The following is an 18,638-nucleotide window of genomic DNA, read 5'->3' on the forward strand; positions in this document are numbered from 1 at the left end:
GTACCTCTTTGTTCGGAAGTTTGAATTAGAGACGGACCACAAGCCATTAACATCCCTGTTGTCAGACAGCAAGGCTATCAATGCCAACGCATCAGCTCGCATACAGCGATGGGCTCTCACGCTGGCTGCTTTTGACTACTCCATCCAACACCGGCCTGGCACTGAAAATTGCGCTGATGCGCTCAGCAGGCTTCCACTGGCCACCACTGAGGGGGCAGCGGAGCAAAGCGCCAAGATGGTCATGGCTGTCTATGCATTTGACAGCACAGGCTCCCCCATCACAGCCCGCCAGATCAAAATCTGGACAAACAGAGATCCCCTCCTATCCCTGATTAAGAAATGTGTCCTGACTGGGGATTGGGCGCCCGCACATGGAGCATGCCCTGAGGAGGTCAGACCATTCCACAGAAGGATGGATGAGCTCTCCATCCAAGCCGACTGTCTACTATGGGGCACCAAGGCATTGTGCTGATGAAGGCCATTGCTCGGTTACACATTTGGTGGCCTGGAATTGATTCAGACCTGGAACACTCTGTTCGCAGGTGCACGACGTGTGCCCAGCTGGGAAATGCCCCCAGGGAGGCACCGCTCAGCCCATGGCCCTGGCCCACCAGGCCATGGTCACGCATTCATGTTGACTATGCGGGCCCATTCATGGGTAAGATGTTCCTTATTGTGGTAGATGCGTACTCAAAATGGATCGAGTGCATCATTCTGAATTCATGCATGTCATCCACCACCGTGGAAAACCAACGTGTGATCTTTGCAACCCAAGGCTTGCTGGACATCCTGGTTAGTGATAATGGCCCATGTTTCACAAGCTACGAATTCCAAGTGTTTATGTCGGGCAATGGCATCAACCACATCAGGACTGCGCCGTTCCAGCCAGCCTCCAATGGCTAGGCGGAACGTGCAGTCCAAATCATTAAGCAAGGTATGTTCAGGATTCAAGGACCCTCCCTACAATGCCGCCTATCGCATCTCCTGCTGGCCTATAGATCCCGACCGCACTCGCTCACGGGGGTCCCGCCCGCAGAGCTACTAATGAAATGGACACTCAAAACTCGGTTGTCCCTCATTCACCCAGTCCTGACCGACATAGATGAGGGCAAGTGCAAGTCACAAAACGAGTACCATGACTGTAATTCGAGGGGGAGATGTATAGAAATAAATGATCCTGTATTCGTCCTCAATCACGCCATGGGGACCAAATGGCTTGCGGGCACTGTAATTGACAAGGAGGGGAATAGGGTCATCGTGATAAAACTCAACAATGGTCAGATATGCCGTAAGCATCTGGACCAAGTAAAAGAAAGTTTCAGCATCGACATGGAGGAACCTGAAGAAGACCATGAGATGGCGCTCACAACACCGCCAGTTAACGAGCAACAAGAGCAATAAGAAGAATGCACAGTTCCTGCAGTCAGCCCGGACAGGCCGGAATCACCACAGGTGACAGACACTCATGTCAGTGTCCAACAACCAGAGCCCCAACTGCGGCGCTCCACGAGGGAGCATAGACCACCTGAAAGACTAAACCTATGATCCCAATAAGACTTTGGGGGGGAGGTGATGTCATGTATGTCACCACAATGTAACACCACTGTATTACTGTATACTCTCAACCTAGATGCACACCTTGACCACAAGGGGTGAACTTGTGGGAAACACTCTTTACCTGATCACACAGGTATAAAAATGGAGGTCCCATGCAGGGTCATCGTCTTTGGAGTGCTGTGAATAAAGAGAAGGTCACAGAGTGACCTTGTCCCCTGAATGTGCCTCGTGTGGTTTCATGCTGTAGAGTTAGGACTTTACAGTTGTGACAGGGTTTTTTCGTGTGAAGATGACAGTCTGGAACTGACATTTTGAGAACGGCAATTCCGACGATAATGCGAGTCCGGTGTTACAAGCGATTTGTGGGCTAGCAAAGGGAAAATGATTTACGGAATATAATATGCATGAGATTACTAACATTTTCAATGAGATACAAAATAAAATGAATGAGATAATACTAAAAGAATCAGAAATTGTCAGCTACCGCCAATTTTACTGTTTGTGTCCCATGCACTCCGGATCTTTCGTGACCTCCTGCAGAGTGTCTCTGGGGGAATTATCCCAGATCTGTCAAGGGATGAGATTCTTAAGAGGTGGTATTGGAAGGGGATAGAAAGGACAGTGCAAAATGTCTCTTGTGCCCACCGTAAGGAACCTAGGGTTTGCCACGTGGTAAAAATGATAGGTGTGCGAATAGAGGCTGCCCTGTGAAGGATTTAACGTACATTTCCTTCATCCTATCCTCATCAGGCTGAACATGACCACCTCTGTATTGACAAAGTTGGCTAGGGTAAGTTCAGGAGGGGTCCTTGAAAAGGACATTTAATAAATTGAGAACAAACATGACATGATTACTGGAATATAATTACCTTTTTTTATTCATTCGTGGGATGTGGGTATTGCTGGCAAGGCCAGCATTTATTTCCTATCCCTAATTTCCCTTGAGTGTGCTGCCTTCTTGAACCAATGCAGTGCTTGTGGTGAAGGTACTCACACAGTGCTGTTAGGGAGGGAGCTTTAGGATTTTGATCTGGCGACGATGAAGGTACAGCGATATACTTCCAAGTCAGGATGGTGTGTGGCTTGGAGGGGAACTTGGAGGTGGTGATGTACCATGCACCTGCTGCCCTTGTCCTTCTAGGTGGTAGAGGTCACGGATTTGTGAGGTGTTGCTGAAGAAGCCTTGTTGAGTTGCTGCAGTGAATCTTGTACATGGTACACACTGTGCAATGGTGGTGGAGGGAGTGAATGTTTAAGATGGTGGACGGAGTGCCAATCAAGCAGGCTGCTTTGTCCTGGATGGTGTTGAGGTTCTTGAGTGTTGTTGGAGCTGCACTCATCCAGGCAAGTGGAGAGTATTCCATCACACTCCTGACTTGTGCCTTGTAGATGGTGGAAAGGCTTTGGGGAGTCAGGAGGTGAGGCACTGCAAAATACCCAGCCTCTGACCTGCTCTTGTTGCCACAGTATTTATGTGGCTTTTCCAATTAAGTTTCTGGTCAATGGTGACCCCCAGGGTGTTGATGATGGGGGATTCAGCGATGGTAATGCCGTTGAATGTCAAGGAGCGGTGGTTAGACTCTCGCTTGTTGGAGATAGTTATTGCCTGGTGTGAATGTTACTTGCCACTTATCAAGCCCAAGCCTCAATGTCCTCCAGGTCTTGCTGCATGCGGGTATGGACTGCTTCATTATCTGAAGAGGTGCGAATGGCACTGGACATCACCAAAGATTGATTGCTGCTCAGTAACCGAGCATGGATATGTATGTTGGTGTGATGTGTTTGAGGTTACTCAGCTATTTGTGGGCTGTCAAAAGGTGATCAATACCAGGAGAAGCCCTCTGGAAACTGGTTTGAGTCAGCTGTGTTATGCCCAGTAATGTGGATAAAATGGTGACGGGAATTGGTTATGGTCACCTGCCCCACGGAAGGACAACACTGTGCAGTAACCACTGGTAAGATATATACCGATGTCAATTGCCCGGTCCTGATCCCAAACCTTTGCTTCAAACCCCACCACATGGAAGTAATCAGGGAGATTGTCATTACCCCATACCAATTTACAGAAGCAAGACCATACTGTATAGTAAGGATCCCATCAACCCTCAGGACCAAACCCCTAATGTTGATGCACCTATTCAGCCCCTCTCACTGGATTTGCATACATTATTAGCAAGGAAAGACACACACCTCATTCTGATTAGCAATGATATGTGCATAATTTCTCGCGACTGAATGAATTGCACCATCAGAGAGATTACACTCTACCGATAGATGGGACATGGTTAAAAGTTTTTGTTGGTCTTTTGATGAGTCACATTATAATCTTACTGATTATTACAGCAAAGGACGACTAAAAAAATGATAGAGAGAAAATATTTATGAGAGTAAACTAGTAAGAAATATAAAAACAGATAGTAAGAGCTTCTACAGGTATATAAAAAGGAAGAGAGTAGCTAAAGTAAAGATTAGCCCCTTGGAGGATGAGACTGGAGAATTAATAATGGGAAACAGGGAAATGGCAGACACTTTGAATAAATATTTTGTATCGGACTTCACGGTAGAAGACATTAAAAGCATCCCAAAAATTGATGATTATGGGGCTATTGGGAGGGGGATCTTAAAACAATTACTATCACTAGAGAAAATGTACTAGCCAAACTAATGGGACTAAAGGTAGACAAATTTCCTGGACCTGATGGCCTGCATCCTAGGGCTTAAAAGAAGTGGCTGCAGAGATAGTGCATGCATTGGTTGTAATCTACCAACATTCCCTGGATTCTGGAGAGGTCCCAGCGGATTGGAAAACCGCAAATGTAACATCCCTATTTAAGAAAGGAGGGAGACAGAAAGCAGGAAACTATAGACCAGATGGCTTAACATCTGTCATTGGGAAAATGCTGGAGTCCATCATTAAGGAAGTAATAGCAGGACATTTAGATAATCATAATGCAGTCAAGAAGAGTCAGCATGGTGTTATGAAAGGGAAATTATATTTGGCAGGTTTGCTGGTGTTCTTTGGGGATGTGACGAGTCGGGTGGGTAGAGGGGAACCAGTGGATGTTGTGTGTTTGGATTTCCAGGGGGCACTTGATAAGGTGCCACATAGGAGGTTGCTGCTCAGGATGGGCGCTCACGGGTTTGGGGTGTTATATTGGCATGGATGGAAGATTGCCTAACTAATGGAAGGTGGAGAGTTGGGATGGATGGGTTATTTTGAGGTTAGCAAACTAACTGGTGGGGTGCCACAGGGATCAGTGCTGGGCCTCAACTGTTTACTTGGATGGAGGGGGACCAAGTGTAGTGCAGCCAAGTTTGCTGATGATACAGGGTTAGGTGGGGGCGGGGGGAAGTTGTGAGGAGGATGCACAAAAGCTGCAGGGGGATGTGGATGGGTGGGTGGGTGGGCAAAGCTTTGGCAGGTGGAGTAGGATGTGGGAAAGTGTGAGGTTGTCCACTAAAATAGGAAAAAAAAATATTGTTTAGATGGTGAGAGATTGCGGAATGCTGCGGTGCAGAGGGAGCTGGGGGCCCTTGTGCATGAAACTCAAGGAGTTGACATGTAGGTGCAGCAGGTAGTTAAGAGGGCAAATGGAATGATGGCCTTTATTGCAAAGGGGATGGAGTATAAAAGTAGGGAAGTCCTGCTACAACTGTACAGGACGTTGGTGAGACCACACCTGGAGCACTGCATACAGAGTTGGTCTCCTTATTTAAGGAAGGATGTGCTTGCATTGGGGGCAGTTCAGAGAGGTTTCACGAGGTTGATTCCTGAGATGAAGGGGTTGTCATATGGGGAAGGGTTGAACAGTTTGGGCCTATTCTCGTTGAAGTTTAAAAGACTAAGAGGTGATCTTATTGAAGCATATAAGATTCTGAGGGGGCTTGACAGGGTAGATGCGGAGAGGATGTTTCCTCTCGTTGGGGAATCTAGAACTAGGGGACGTAGTCTCAGAATGAGGGGTCGCCTATTTAATGTGGAAATGAGGAGGAATTTCTTCTGAGGTTCTTTGGAATTCTCTACCCCAGAGAGCTGTGGAGGCTAGGTCATTGAATATATTTAAGGTGAAGATAGATGGACTTTTGAAAGATAAGGGAGTCAAGGTTTATGGGGAGAGGGCAGGGAAGTGGAGTTATTCTTATTGAATAGCGGTGGGGGGGGGAGGGAGGAGGTGTGGCAGATGGCCTACTCTTGCCCCTATTTCTTATGTTATTATATTTACGCTACATCCTGAGCCGGATCAATATAGAATTATGAAGGTTAGGGTATAGAACTTATCCACTGTTGGGAAAATAAAAGATAATTGCTATTCAACAGGGTTAAAGCAACCTCAATGGGAATAGTGTGGCTAATTAAGAGTAAATTTAGGAAAATGCATTTGAACTTGTTATTTTTCATTTGTATTAGTCAACGAATTATGCGTAAATATCACGATGACTCAAGTTTTTTCGAACACCTAATGGCTTCGATTAACTAATATATCGGTGTTGATCAAAATTCGGCTTCAAGAATGCGATCAGATTTAAAGTGAGTGTTCAATGTCTCGCTCACTTAAGGGGGAACTGAAGGATTTTGAGCTTTCTGATATGGTTCCTTTTGGTGTCCGCTCTTAAGGAGGACTAAGTAAGAGCTATGGCGTGGGAATTATCAGGGCGATGTTCACCCAGGAACTGTGGGATGGATAAAGAAATGAACTTGAAACCCTGAATTAGCAGGGTTAATACTTGGTAAAAGTGCATAATGGGTTAAAAGTATGAACAGCAAATGTTGACTCAACCAAAATCCAAAAGAATCATGTGCCCGTTTACAGCTCAAAGCTGCCTTGAGAAACTTGCTGTACCGTTCAAGGACAGCGAGAGGTAAGCAGAGAATAACAGAGGGAAAGATAAGACAGCGGCACTGCTTGACCATGAGAAACGAAAGAAAAACCATAAGCCTATTCTGCACAACAACGGACTTGGAAAAGGAAGATATGAAACATGGAAGCTTACAGTTAACTTTCAGGATTCGAGGAAGATGTCGACGAAAAATGAATCCCCTCAACTCTCCTTGAACAAGGACCTATCCCCAGAATAAGGTTGTATGATACCGTTATCTGGATAAGCTGCCGTTTTAATGTCAATAACATTATTTAGAGTGTTGAAAACCATTCTAGAGTCGGTCTCGATTGATTCTTGATCTTTCGAGCCCTATAAAAGAGAAAACCCTACAATAACCAGGAACATCTGTTTGTCCAGTTCGATTGGATACATTCTTGATAAACTTTTCCGAGTCTTAATTATTCCATTGCAGTTTTTCTAACTGATATTTGTGTACATTTATTTCCTTGTCAACAAAATTATCATTTGACAGGTGAAGACATATGGCAAACTTAAGTAGGTTTCTTGCTGTTCATAGAAACAGCTGTTGAGAGGATACCCGAAGGATAAGTTGCATCTGCTCCTGCAATGAATGTTGTATGATCATCATCATTTCTATCTTACCATCTACGATCTAGGAAAACAGAGGGTATAGTTTCATCCAGCCCACGTGGGAATCAACATACAAAGTAGGCAGTGTATGAAAGAAAACTACTTTGTTCAGATCAATGTATGTACCAAATAGGCAAGGATTGTACATAATGCATAGAAACATAGAAAATAGGTGCAGGAGTATGCCATTCGGCCGTTCTAGCCTGCACCGCCATTCAATGAGTTCATGGCTGAACATGCAACTTCAGTACCCCATTCCTGCTTTCTCACCATACCCCTTGATTCCCCTAGTAGTAAGGACTTCATCTAACTCCTTTTTGAATATATTTAGTGAATTGGCCTCAACAACTTTCTGTGGTAGAGAATTCCACAGGTTCACCACTTTCTGGGTGAAGAAATTCCTCCTCATCTCGGTCATAAATGGCTTCCCCCTTATCCTTAGACTGTGTCCCCTGGTTCTGGACTTCCCCAACATTGGGAACATTCTTCCTGCATCTAACCTGTCCAACCCCGTCAGAATTTTAAACGTTTCTATGAGGTCCCCTCTCATTCTTCTGAACTCCAGTGAATACAAGCCCAGTTGATACAGTCTTTCTTGATAGGTCAGTCCCGCCATCCCAGGAATCAGTCTGGTGAACCTTCGCTGCACTCCCTCAATAGCAAGAATGTCCTTCCTCAGGTTAGGAGACCAAAACTGTACACAATATTCCAGGTGTGGCCTCACCAAGGCCCTGTACAATTGTAGCAACACCTCCCTGCCCCTGTACTCAAATCCCCTCGCTATGAAGGCCAACATGCCATTTGCTTTCTTAACCGCCTGCTGTACCTGCATGCCAACCTTCAATGACTGATGTACCATGACACCCAGGTCTCTTTGCACCTCCCCTTTTCCTAATCTGTCACCATTCAGATAATAGTCTGTCTCTCTGTTTTTACCACCAAGGTGGATAACCTCACATTTATTCACATTATACTTCATCTGCCATGCATTTGCCCACTCACCTAACCTATCCAAGTCGCTCTGCAGCCTCATAGCATCCTCCTCGCAGCTCACACTGCCACCCAACTTAGTGTCATCCGCAAATTTGGAGATACTACATTTAATCCCCTCGTCTAAATCATTAATGTACAGTGTAAACAGCTGGGGCCCCAGCACAGAACCTTGCGGTACCGCACTAGTCACTGCCTGCCATTCTGAAAAGTCCCCAATTACTCCTACTCTTTGCTTCCTGTCTGACAACCAATTCTCAATCCATGTCAGCACACTACCCCCAATCCCATGTGCTTTAACTTTGCACATTAATCTCTTGTGTGGGACCTTGTCGAAAGCCTTCTGAAGGTCCAAATATACCACATCAACTGGTTCTCCCTTGTCCACTCTACTGGAAACATCCTCAAAAAATTCCAGAAGATTTGTCAAGCATGATTTCCCTTTCACAAATCCATGCTGACTTGGACCGATCATATTACCTCTTTCCAAATGCACTGTTATGACATCCTTAATAATTGATTCCATCATTTTACCCACTACCGATGTCAGGCTGACCGGTCTATAATTCCCTGTTTTCTCTCTCCCTCCTTTTTTAAAAAGTGCGGTTACATTGGCTACCCTCCACTCGATAGGAACTGATCCAGAGTCAATGGAATGTTGGAAAATGACTGTCAATGCATCCACTATTTCCAAGGCCACCTCCTTAAGTCATCTGGGATGCAGTCCATCAGGCCCTGGGGATTTATCGGCCTTCAATCCCATCAATTTCCCCAACACAATTTCCCGACTAATAAGGATTTCCCTCAATTCCTCCTCCTTACTAGACCCTCCGACCCCTTTTATATCCAGAAGGTTGTTTGTGTCCTCCTCAGTGAATACCGAACCAAAGTACTTGTTCAGTTGGTCCACCATTTCCTTGTTCCCCGTTATGACTTCCCCTGATTATGACTGCAGGGGACCTACGTTTGTCTTTACTAACCTTTTTCTCTTTACATATCTATAGAAACTTTTGCAATCCGTCTTAATGTTCCCTGCAAGCTTCTTCTCGTACTCCATTTTCCCTGCCCTAATCAAACCCTTTGTCCTCCTCTGCTGAGTTCTAAATTTCTCCCAGTACCCGGGTTCACTGCTATTTCTGGCCAATTTGTATGCCACTTCCTTGGCTTTAATGCTATCCCTGATTTCCCTTGATAGCCACGGTTGAGCCACCTTCCCTTTTTTATTTTTACGCCAGACAGGAATGTATAATTGTTGTAGTTCATCCATGCGGTCTCTAAATGTCTGCCATTGCCCATCCACAGTCAACCCCTTCAGTATCATTCGCCAATCTATCCTAGCCAATTCACGCCTCATACCTTCAAAGTTACCCTTCTTTAAGTTCTGGACCATGGTCTCTGAATTAACTGTTTCATTCTCCATCCTAATGCAGAATTCCACCATATTATGGTCACTCTTCCCCAAGGGGCCTCGCACATCGAGATTGCTAATTAATCCTCTCTCATTACACAACACCCAGTCTAAGATGGCCTCCCCCCTAGTTGGTTCCTCGACATATTGGTCTTAAAAAAAAATACAAAAGCAAAATACTGCGGATGCTGGAATCTGAAATAAAAACAGAAAATGCTGGAAATCTCAGTGGGTCAGGCAGCATTTGTGGAGAGAGAAACAGAGTTATTAGTTGTGTATTATAATACTAGGATGAATAAATACGAAGCTATTGCCTAATGTGATGTAGCATGTTAAAAAAGAACTGATCAAATTGTACATGAGCAATCAGTCTTATCATTCATTGTTTAAGCAGAAAATTCCACTATTTTATATTTGGAACATTCTATTTGTACAATTGTTAACTAATAAAATTTGAAAAAAATAATATAAACACGGCAAAAATAAAATAGATGTTGAACTTATTTATATTTATAAGAAGAACTGTACAGGAAAGCTGTTTCTGCACAGTGCATGAATGTTACAGATTCTATAATTTTTATTTCAGGTTTATTCATGTACCAGGTTTATTCATGTACCAGTGTAACATATTTTTCAGAATTTTAGAAGAATGTACATGCAGGTGCAGTTGCAAAACTTGCTTAAATGACATCTGGGGGAATTAGAATGATGCAATAATTGTGTTGGCATAGCTGTACATACTGATAGAAGTTTTAGGTGTCCAAGAACAAATGTGTTTTGTTGGCATTGGGGGTGGCTGGGTTTTGTTTTGGGATGCCACTGAGTTATATTCTTGCAGCACTTGCCTGGGTGGTGGTGTACTCCCGTCTCTTATGTTATCTGTATTATGTTTTGTAGCATTTTTAAAAATTCAACTGTTATGTCTTTAATACTCTTATGAATGACACCACACGGTCTAGTATTGTACTTGAGCTGTTGTGACCTTAGTCCCATTTATTGTAACTCCAGAGTGAGGCACAAGCATGATGGGCAGCCTTTTATACTGGGCCCTGCACACCTATCAGGCGACCCTCGGGTCTCCCACCGCAGTGCCCTCTGCTGGCACACCTTATGTGACTATACAGTTAGTATACATGGTCTACATACATGACATCACTTCCCTCCAAGACTTTAATGCAAATTGACTTGTACATTGATGGTGATCTGGGCTTTGCTCTTCCTGGTTGACCATTGGAGGGTCGCTTCTAGTTTGGGTGGGTTGGTAGTGAAATTTGTTGCTAGTGGAGGTCCCAGTGGTTTCTGGTTGTGAGTCCATGACTACTCCATTCTCCCTCCGCCCCCCCCCCCCCCCGACACACACACACACAGATCATGCTAATGGTCTGTTGCATGCAAGTTGCATTCAAGTTCATCACATGGGTTTTACGTTTACATCTTAGTACATTTGTTGGATGGATTACAGTTGTGTTTCTTTTTGTGTGGCACATTTACATGATCAGTACAGGTATATCAGTACAGGTACACAAGAACAGTCTAGTTCCAGCAAAGCCGGATGAGATCCGGGTCGTCTGGTGGCGACACAGCGCCCCATGCTAGTGGGTCTGTGGGCGAGGTGAGTGCATTTTGCTCGAGTTGCCAGAGCTCCGGGCTCTTGTCGTTACTCCTAGTGTTGGGCAGGCCCAAAGACAACTGATATATCTGTGACCTCCCTGTCCTTTTCGTTTGCACAATGTCGCTGCTGCTCCCTGGAAAGTGGTCTGAGCGAGTGAGCATTTCGTCTAAGCGACGGTGGGGCTGCCTCGTCTTGTCTGGCAGTTCGCAGGGGACTGCTGACTCGCTTTCCTTGAGGACACCGTTGTGAGCACTCTCTAGTTTGGAATCCTGGCTGGTCCAGATCCAGTTCGGAGGAGCCGTTGCGGGTGACCCTTCGTTCTTGGGCATTGCCGTGGTGGCGAGTGGGTTTGTGGGTGGGTGGTAGGCGACGATAGCCGACAGCGAGCGTAGGCGCAGTTTACTGTTTCTGGCCTGTGGCGGTTCATGCCATCAGGTGCCTGCAATGTTAAACCAATCTGAGGCTGGGTATCGCTACTGATGCCTCTGCTCTCCAGGGATCGTTTACTCTGCGGCTTGTCTACTTGTCAACTGTCGGGACACTTTATGATACATCGTTCTGGTCCCGGGGATGCAGGCTACAGCATTGGGTAGTCCGCTGGACTTGTATACGACCATTAGGTGTTCGCCTGCTACATTGAATGATTGCAATTTGCACCCGACATCGCTCAACAACATTTTGCTCGTTACAGCTGGACTTTTACATTGGTTACCAATTTCCAGCAGTTCATTCAAAAATGGCGGGTTGCTGGCCTCCTTTAAAATGGCCTTACTATTTTTACCCCAGTCGTCTTCCTTGCATGGAACCACGTGTCGTTGCTCCATTAGCGCTGCACCTCATGGTTTGGACGCCGTCTTTTCCCTGTCCATGATGTCGACTGTCACGATCTTCTTTCCCAGGGATTCTGCCACTAAAGCTGGTAAGGCGCCCTTGGATCCAATCTTCCTCCCCAGGAGTCCTGCCACTGAAACCGGGAAGGTGCGTTCAGGTTGTCTCAGCCTGATCATCACCACACAGTCGTAATGAGCGGTCTGTGCCTCGGGGGCTGTGCGGATCTGCTCTCCGATGCATGGTCCAACCGAAGTTGGGGGGCTTGCTCTGCCTCTGAGCATGGGGGATGTCGATCGCTGGAGGGATGAAGTCTTCCCAGTTCCAATGAATCTTCCCCATCCATCTTCTTCCAAGTAGCGCTGGTCCATCACCTGAAACAATCCACAATGGTAAATTGTGCACCCCGCCATCATGGGATACACTTACATCCACACTACCAAAACTGATATCAGTTCCTTGGTGTAGTTGCACAGCTTTGCCTGAACTGGGACCAGCTTGGGTCGTTCAGCTTGATCATTGCATAGCCTCTCAAAGGCTTCCTGGCTCATTACTGACTGATTCGCCCCCGTGTCCACTTCCATGAAGACTGGAACGCCATTTATCTCGACTTCCGTTATCATTGGAGGACAATCTGTGGTGCTGGACTGAGCTGCCTCTCTAGCCATCGCCTCGTAATCCGCGCTGGATTCATAGCCATCTGCTGACTCCTCTTCCACATGGTGAGTCAGAGCTCTTTTGCACATTCGCTGGAGGTGGCCCTTTGTGCTGCAGCCTTTGCACACATAGTCTCTGAACCGACACTGATGAGCCCTGTGATTACCTCCGCAATGCCAGCATGGTGCTACTCGACTTGCGTTTGCACCCCTCGGCGGACTCTGAGTTAAAAGACTCAGGGGGGCCTGTACACTCTGCCCTGGGCAGATTCACGTTCAACAGTTCTGCCTGTGAAAAGCACCATTCTATTTACAGTACTTGCCGGGTTTGTGTCCTGAGAGTGAGTCGTCATCTGCTTGGAGCTGCAGCTTGAGGTCATGAACGCCTGGCTGATGCTGATGGCCTCCTGCAGAGTGACAGTGGTTTCGGCAGACAGTAGCCTGTGAAGAAGGGCCTCATGACCGATGCCAATTATGAAGACGTCCCGCAATGCATCAACGAGGGACGCGCAGAATTCACACGGTCCTGCCAGCCTCCTGAGGTCGGCAGCGTACTTCGCGATTTCCTGGCCCTTGGGGCGGCGGTGTGTATAAAATCGATGCCTGGCCGTGAGGATGCTCTCCTTCAGTTTGAATTGGTCCCGAATTAACACTTTCAACTCCTCGTATGACTTGTTTGTTGTTTTCTCTGGTGCAAGCATATCCCTGATGAGGCCGCAGACCGCGGGCCCACAACTTGTCAACAGGATAGCTCTGCGCTTATCTGCCAGCGTGGCCGGATCATCGCCTACCAGGTCATTTGCTACGAAATATTGGTCGATCCGCTCCATAAAGGCTTCCCAATCTTCACCATCTGAGAATGTTTTTAATGCACCAACGTTATTCATTTTTGCATGAAAGTTCGTAATCTTGCCGCCAGTTGTTATGTCTTTAATACTCTTATGAATGACTCCACAAGGTCTAGTATTGTACTTGAGCTGTTGTGACCTTAGTCCCATTTATTGTAACTGTTATATATGTGGACTTGTATTTACTCTGTACAGCCACCAGAGGGCTCATCCCCTGAAGTCCCAAGGGATCCCATAATCCCTTGGGAGCACAGGTATTTAAGGAGGCTTCCCAGGTTGGAGATGCACTCTGGAGACCTGCAATAAAAGATTAAGGCGGGAAAGTGAGTGGGACTACTACTGTTTCTAATTTATCACAAATGATGTGTGTTCAGAAACTCAATGCAAAATGGGGCAGCTCAGAAATTACAGGATGAGTTGGACAAAATAATTAATTGGGCAGAACAAAGGCAGATGAAACTTAATGCGGACGACTGTAAAGAGCTATACATAGGAAGGAAACATAGATGTCATGTATATGTTGAATTAGTGAAGGTGAAGCTGAAAGAGTCCCATGAGTCATATGTACTCAACAATAAACATATTTTACCAATGTCGAGCATCAATCAACAAAGCTAATAAGATATTAAACCATACAGCAAAAACAGCAGAGGTAATGATCAAACTGTATAGTGCTCTGGTCAGACCGCACCTTGAATAATGCAGCCAGATGTGTTCATCAAGAAACAAGCGAGACATGCAAGCACTGGTAGCAAAGCAGAAAGTCACAAGGCTGATCCACAGTGTCAGGTTTCTGAGTTATGAAGAAAGACTGGACAGACTTGGGCTTTTCAGCCTGGAACCTTGTAAACTGCCACCTTATCTCTAGCCTACCTTTCCTCTTCAAAGTCATTGAATGTATTGTGCTGACATGCTGACTACTGCTGAAACTTTCATCATACATTTATCACCTCCAGATTCGATTATATGAATGCTGTCCCGTCATCCACGCTCTGTGAATTTCAGTTCATCCAAAATTCTGCTGCCCATATCCTACCCAGATCTAGTCCTGCTGACCCATCACTTCTATCCTTGCATTGGCTCCCCGCCTCCTCAACACTGCTAATTTAAAATTCTTATCCTGGTGTTTAAATTTCTACATGATCTCACCGTTCCATATCTCTGCAACCTCCTTGCTTTCCACAAGCCCTTAAGAACTCTCCATTCTTCTGCCTCTGAACTCTTGCATATCTCTTCTTGCTCCACCATTGGCAACAACGTCCTAAACCTTTTCACCTCTACACCTCCCTCTCCTGTTAAGATCCTCTTAACCATTATATCAACTCACCCCACTCCCCACCCCCCTTATTTTCTTCTTTGACTCATCATCTATTCTTGTCTTGTTACACCTCTACGACTCTACGAGCACCTTGGGATATTCTTCTGCATTAAAATGCTATTTAATTGCAAGTTGTTGTTGAAAAGGAGATGTCTGTGAGGGAATGCTGTCGAGGTATATAAATTGTTAAAGGTATTGAAAACATTGATTTGGAGGATTACAACAACAACTTATATTTTTATAGCACCTTTAATGTAGTAAAACATCCCAAGGTGCTTCACAGGAGTGTTTTAAGTTTGACACCGAGCCACATAAAAGGAAATTACGGCAGATGACCAAAAGCTTGATCAAAGAGGTAGGTTTTAAGAAGCGTCTTAAAGGAGTAAAGAGAGGTAGAGAGGCGGAGAGGTTTAGGGAGGCAGCTGAAGGCACGGCCACCAATGGTTGAGCAGTTATAAGCAGGGATGCTCAAGAGGCCAGAATTTGAGGAACGCAGACATTTCGGGGGGGTTGTGAGGCTGAAGGAGATTACAGAGATAAAGAGGGGCAAGGCCATGGAGGGATTTGTAAACAAGGATGAGAATTTTGAAATCGAGGTGTTGCTTAACCGGGAGCGAAATGTAGGTCGGCGAGCACAGGGGTGTTGGGTGAGCAGGACTTGGTGTGAGGTAAGACAAGGGTTGCTGAGTTTTGGATGACCTCAAGTTTACGTAGGTTAAAATGTGGGAGGCCAGCCTTAAGTGCATTGGAGTAGTCAAGTCTAGAGGTAACAAAGGCATGGATGAGAGTTTCAGCAGCTGAACAGCTGAGGCAGGGGCAGAGACGGGCAATGTTACGGAGGTGGAAATAGGCTCTTTTTCGGCCAAACCAACACAATGGGCCAAATGGCCTCTTACTATGCCATAAATTTCTATGGCCCCGAACTTGGTGGACTTGTCGCCGACTGCTGCCGAGTTTCCTGGGCGGTCTCCCCTCCATACGAGTTTGGTGGAGGACACCCGCTGGCAGGGTGGGAAGACCGCTGGGAACCGCCCGCTGACGTGCAATTGACGTAAGAGTCCTCCCACCCGCCGAGCTGCCAGTTTGGTCCGGGCGGGAATCTGCTGCAGCAGGGGGCAGGACCGTTGCGTGGAGGCAGGGCTAACCTCAATGGTAAGTATGAAGACCTGCAAAAAAAGGTTAGTAAACTTATTTTATTATTTTTTTTCCAGCAATTCAGGTGGATGGGGTCCCCTGAAGGTTTTCCAGTGTTTTTTAATTATTTGGAAATTTTACATTTTATATGTTCCCCCCCCCCCCTCCCCAGGCCCGACTCAATCCCTCGGTGGTACTTTGCCAAGGATTGCATTTGGCGCCAAGATTGGGGGGGGGGATTCATGGCGTAAGTCGTTTTTTTGCTGCCGTGCGGTCTTTCCAGGACTTTTCCATGAAACTCCCGCTCAAAGTACCGTCCGCTATCTCAGCGGTCCTTTGGGCGGCACTTGCGCGGAACTTAGCTTCCACCAAGTTCGGGGCCTATGATTCTATGAATCACCCAAAGAGTGATCAATGAGTGGAATAAATTTCCAGATAGTGTCGTGAAGACAAATACCCAGTAATCATTTAAGAATCAACTAGAACATACAATGGGGCCTAATATTAGGATCTCTGGCTGGAAGAAATAAAATGGTCTGAATGGCTTTCATCATCTGTATGCTATGATTAGGAAATATATTCCCCGTGGGTCACTTAGGCCAAACTGTGTTTCAAAGTTGTTTCTTTCTGTGGCCACTAGAGGTCACTTAATTCCAGCAATATCTGCATCATTTAACTGTAAGGCTGTAGGAATGCAAATTTAAATGGAGTATCATTTACCAAAATATGCTTTCTTTGTGTTTAAAATGGTTCATTTTACCACATGCAGAGCATTTCTTCCCACGTGCAGAGCAGTTAGGACTCTTTGCTGAATGTGATTTGTCCCCACAGTTAAAGCAGTGGAAGTTAGGCCCGCGTCCGTAGTGGGTGGCTTATTACTAGCTTTGGGTCTCTACTGTGATTTCCGTTTTGGACGAACGCCTTGCACATGGGCTATAGCTGATGTCTACTGCACGGGGGGAGCAGGGGATCTGATCGCTTTTGAATTGGAAAGCACTGATTCGATTTGGATGGCCAAGTTAGTTGCTTTGTCCAATGTCAATTTGTCATCCTCCATTAGCAAGCGTTCCCGAATGCAGTGGATCGTTGTTTTTGCATTAATTTGATCCCTGATTATTTCCTCTGTGAGTGCTTCAAAGTTACACGTAGCGGCCAGTTCAGTTAATGAAATTATATAATGGGCTAGATTTTCCACTTTGCATGCATAACGCCCACTTAACGTCCATTTTACCGCTGAAATGACATATAATGTCCAGATATCGCCCAATGAGCCATAAAATGGAAACTGATGCCCATTTTTCAGACACTTATCGCCAAGCGTTACTTTCCCCATGTGCGTAACACTGGAAAAAAATAATATCGCCCGCCCACTTTTTTTAGGTGGAATCATCAGAATGGGCAAAATCAACGCCCATAATATCGCCTAGCGTTAATTCCGTGCGGAAGTTAACGCCGAGATTCAATAATACCGCCCGCCCACTTTTTTTGTTGTGAAGATCATATTTGCCGAAACTAATGCCCAGGAGATCGCCCAGCGTCACTTTCACCACCTTGCACACATCTCTCCCACAATATCGCTCGCCCAAAACACCGCTCAGAAAAAGTGGAACTGTTCTGAACGAATCACAGCGGTGTGGACGCCATTTTTAAAATCGCAGGTCGCTTCATTCAAAAGGCTGCTTCAACTTCGGTGGAGTTTGGATTGACTCTGGAGTTCTTCTCGGGTGAAGTGACCAACTCAACAGACATATTTTCAGACTCTGAACTATTAGGGGTTTACTGTAGGTGTATTTTAGTGAGGAAATTATTGCTTCTGATCAATTGCTATTATACTTTCATTACAATGGGGCCAGCCATTTCATAGCCTGCATCGATTAATATGCAGATGCTGAAGAGTGCAGATGGCTCAATGTGTGATGCACATCATTATGTGCCCAATTTAAGATGTGCAAGAATGAGGAGGAGGGCCAGACCATACACACCTAGCACGTACAGGGAAAAGAGGTCTTACCTCGACGAGTCCGAGCACACCTGCCTTCGGAGACTATGCTTCCACAAGGTGGTGATCAATGAAATATGTGAACTCATCAGGCCACATATGCAGCCTGCCATCAGGACATCAGTGTCGGTTGAGGTCAAGGTCACCGTGGCACTGTCTTTCTACACGTCCGGTTCCTTTCGGGCCTCCGCGATCGAGATTTGCCCTCTGTCTCACCATGTCACCCATTGCTGCATTAGACAGGTCACAGAGGCCCTGTACGCTCAAAGGATGGACTTTATTAGCTTCTCCATGACCACGGAGGCTCAGACTGACAGGGCTGGAGCATTCTACCACATTGCTAAGTTCCCCAGGTGCAGGGAGCAACACAGTGCATTCACATCGCCAAACTGGCACCTTCTCAGGACCCAGAGTTTTTCCATAACAGAAAAGGAGTTCACTCTCTGAAGGTCCAACTAGTTGTTGACCACTACCAGATCATAATGGCTGTGAATGCCAAATGTCTGGGCAGCTTCGATGAGGCTCACATCCTGCGCTGTCTCTGACATGTTTGAGAGTCAGCCACAAGGACAATGCTGGATGCTTGGTGATAACCGATATGGCCTAGCCACCTGGCTGATGACCCCACTGCGTGACACCACGCCCAGGCTGAGAAGCGATACAACCAGAGCCACAGAGGCGCATGCAATGTGTTCCAGAAAACAATAACTGTGCTTAAGCAGCACTTCAGATGTCTGGACCACTCAGGAGGGGAGCTACAATACAACCCTGAGCAAGTAGCTAAATTCGTGGTCGTGTGCTCCATGCTGCACAACC

General features: G+C 46.0%; 1 long non-coding RNA gene across 1 annotated transcript in view; it reads left to right on the forward strand.

Annotated features, from left to right (window-relative positions):
• The first annotated feature begins 6,524 nt into the window (after nt 1-6,524).
• LOC139257423 (uncharacterized) overlaps nt 6,525-18,638 on the forward strand; it is a 79,548-nt gene continuing 67,434 nt past the window's right edge. Inside the window, exon 1 of the long non-coding RNA XR_011592298.1 lies at nt 6,525-6,635. This is a non-coding gene — a long non-coding RNA (uncharacterized lncRNA). The remainder of the gene's footprint in view (nt 6,636-18,638) is intronic.

Source organism: Pristiophorus japonicus, chromosome 3, assembly GCF_044704955.1.
Source record: "Pristiophorus japonicus isolate sPriJap1 chromosome 3, sPriJap1.hap1, whole genome shotgun sequence".
Classification (NCBI taxonomy): Eukaryota; Metazoa; Chordata; class Chondrichthyes; family Pristiophoridae; genus Pristiophorus; species Pristiophorus japonicus.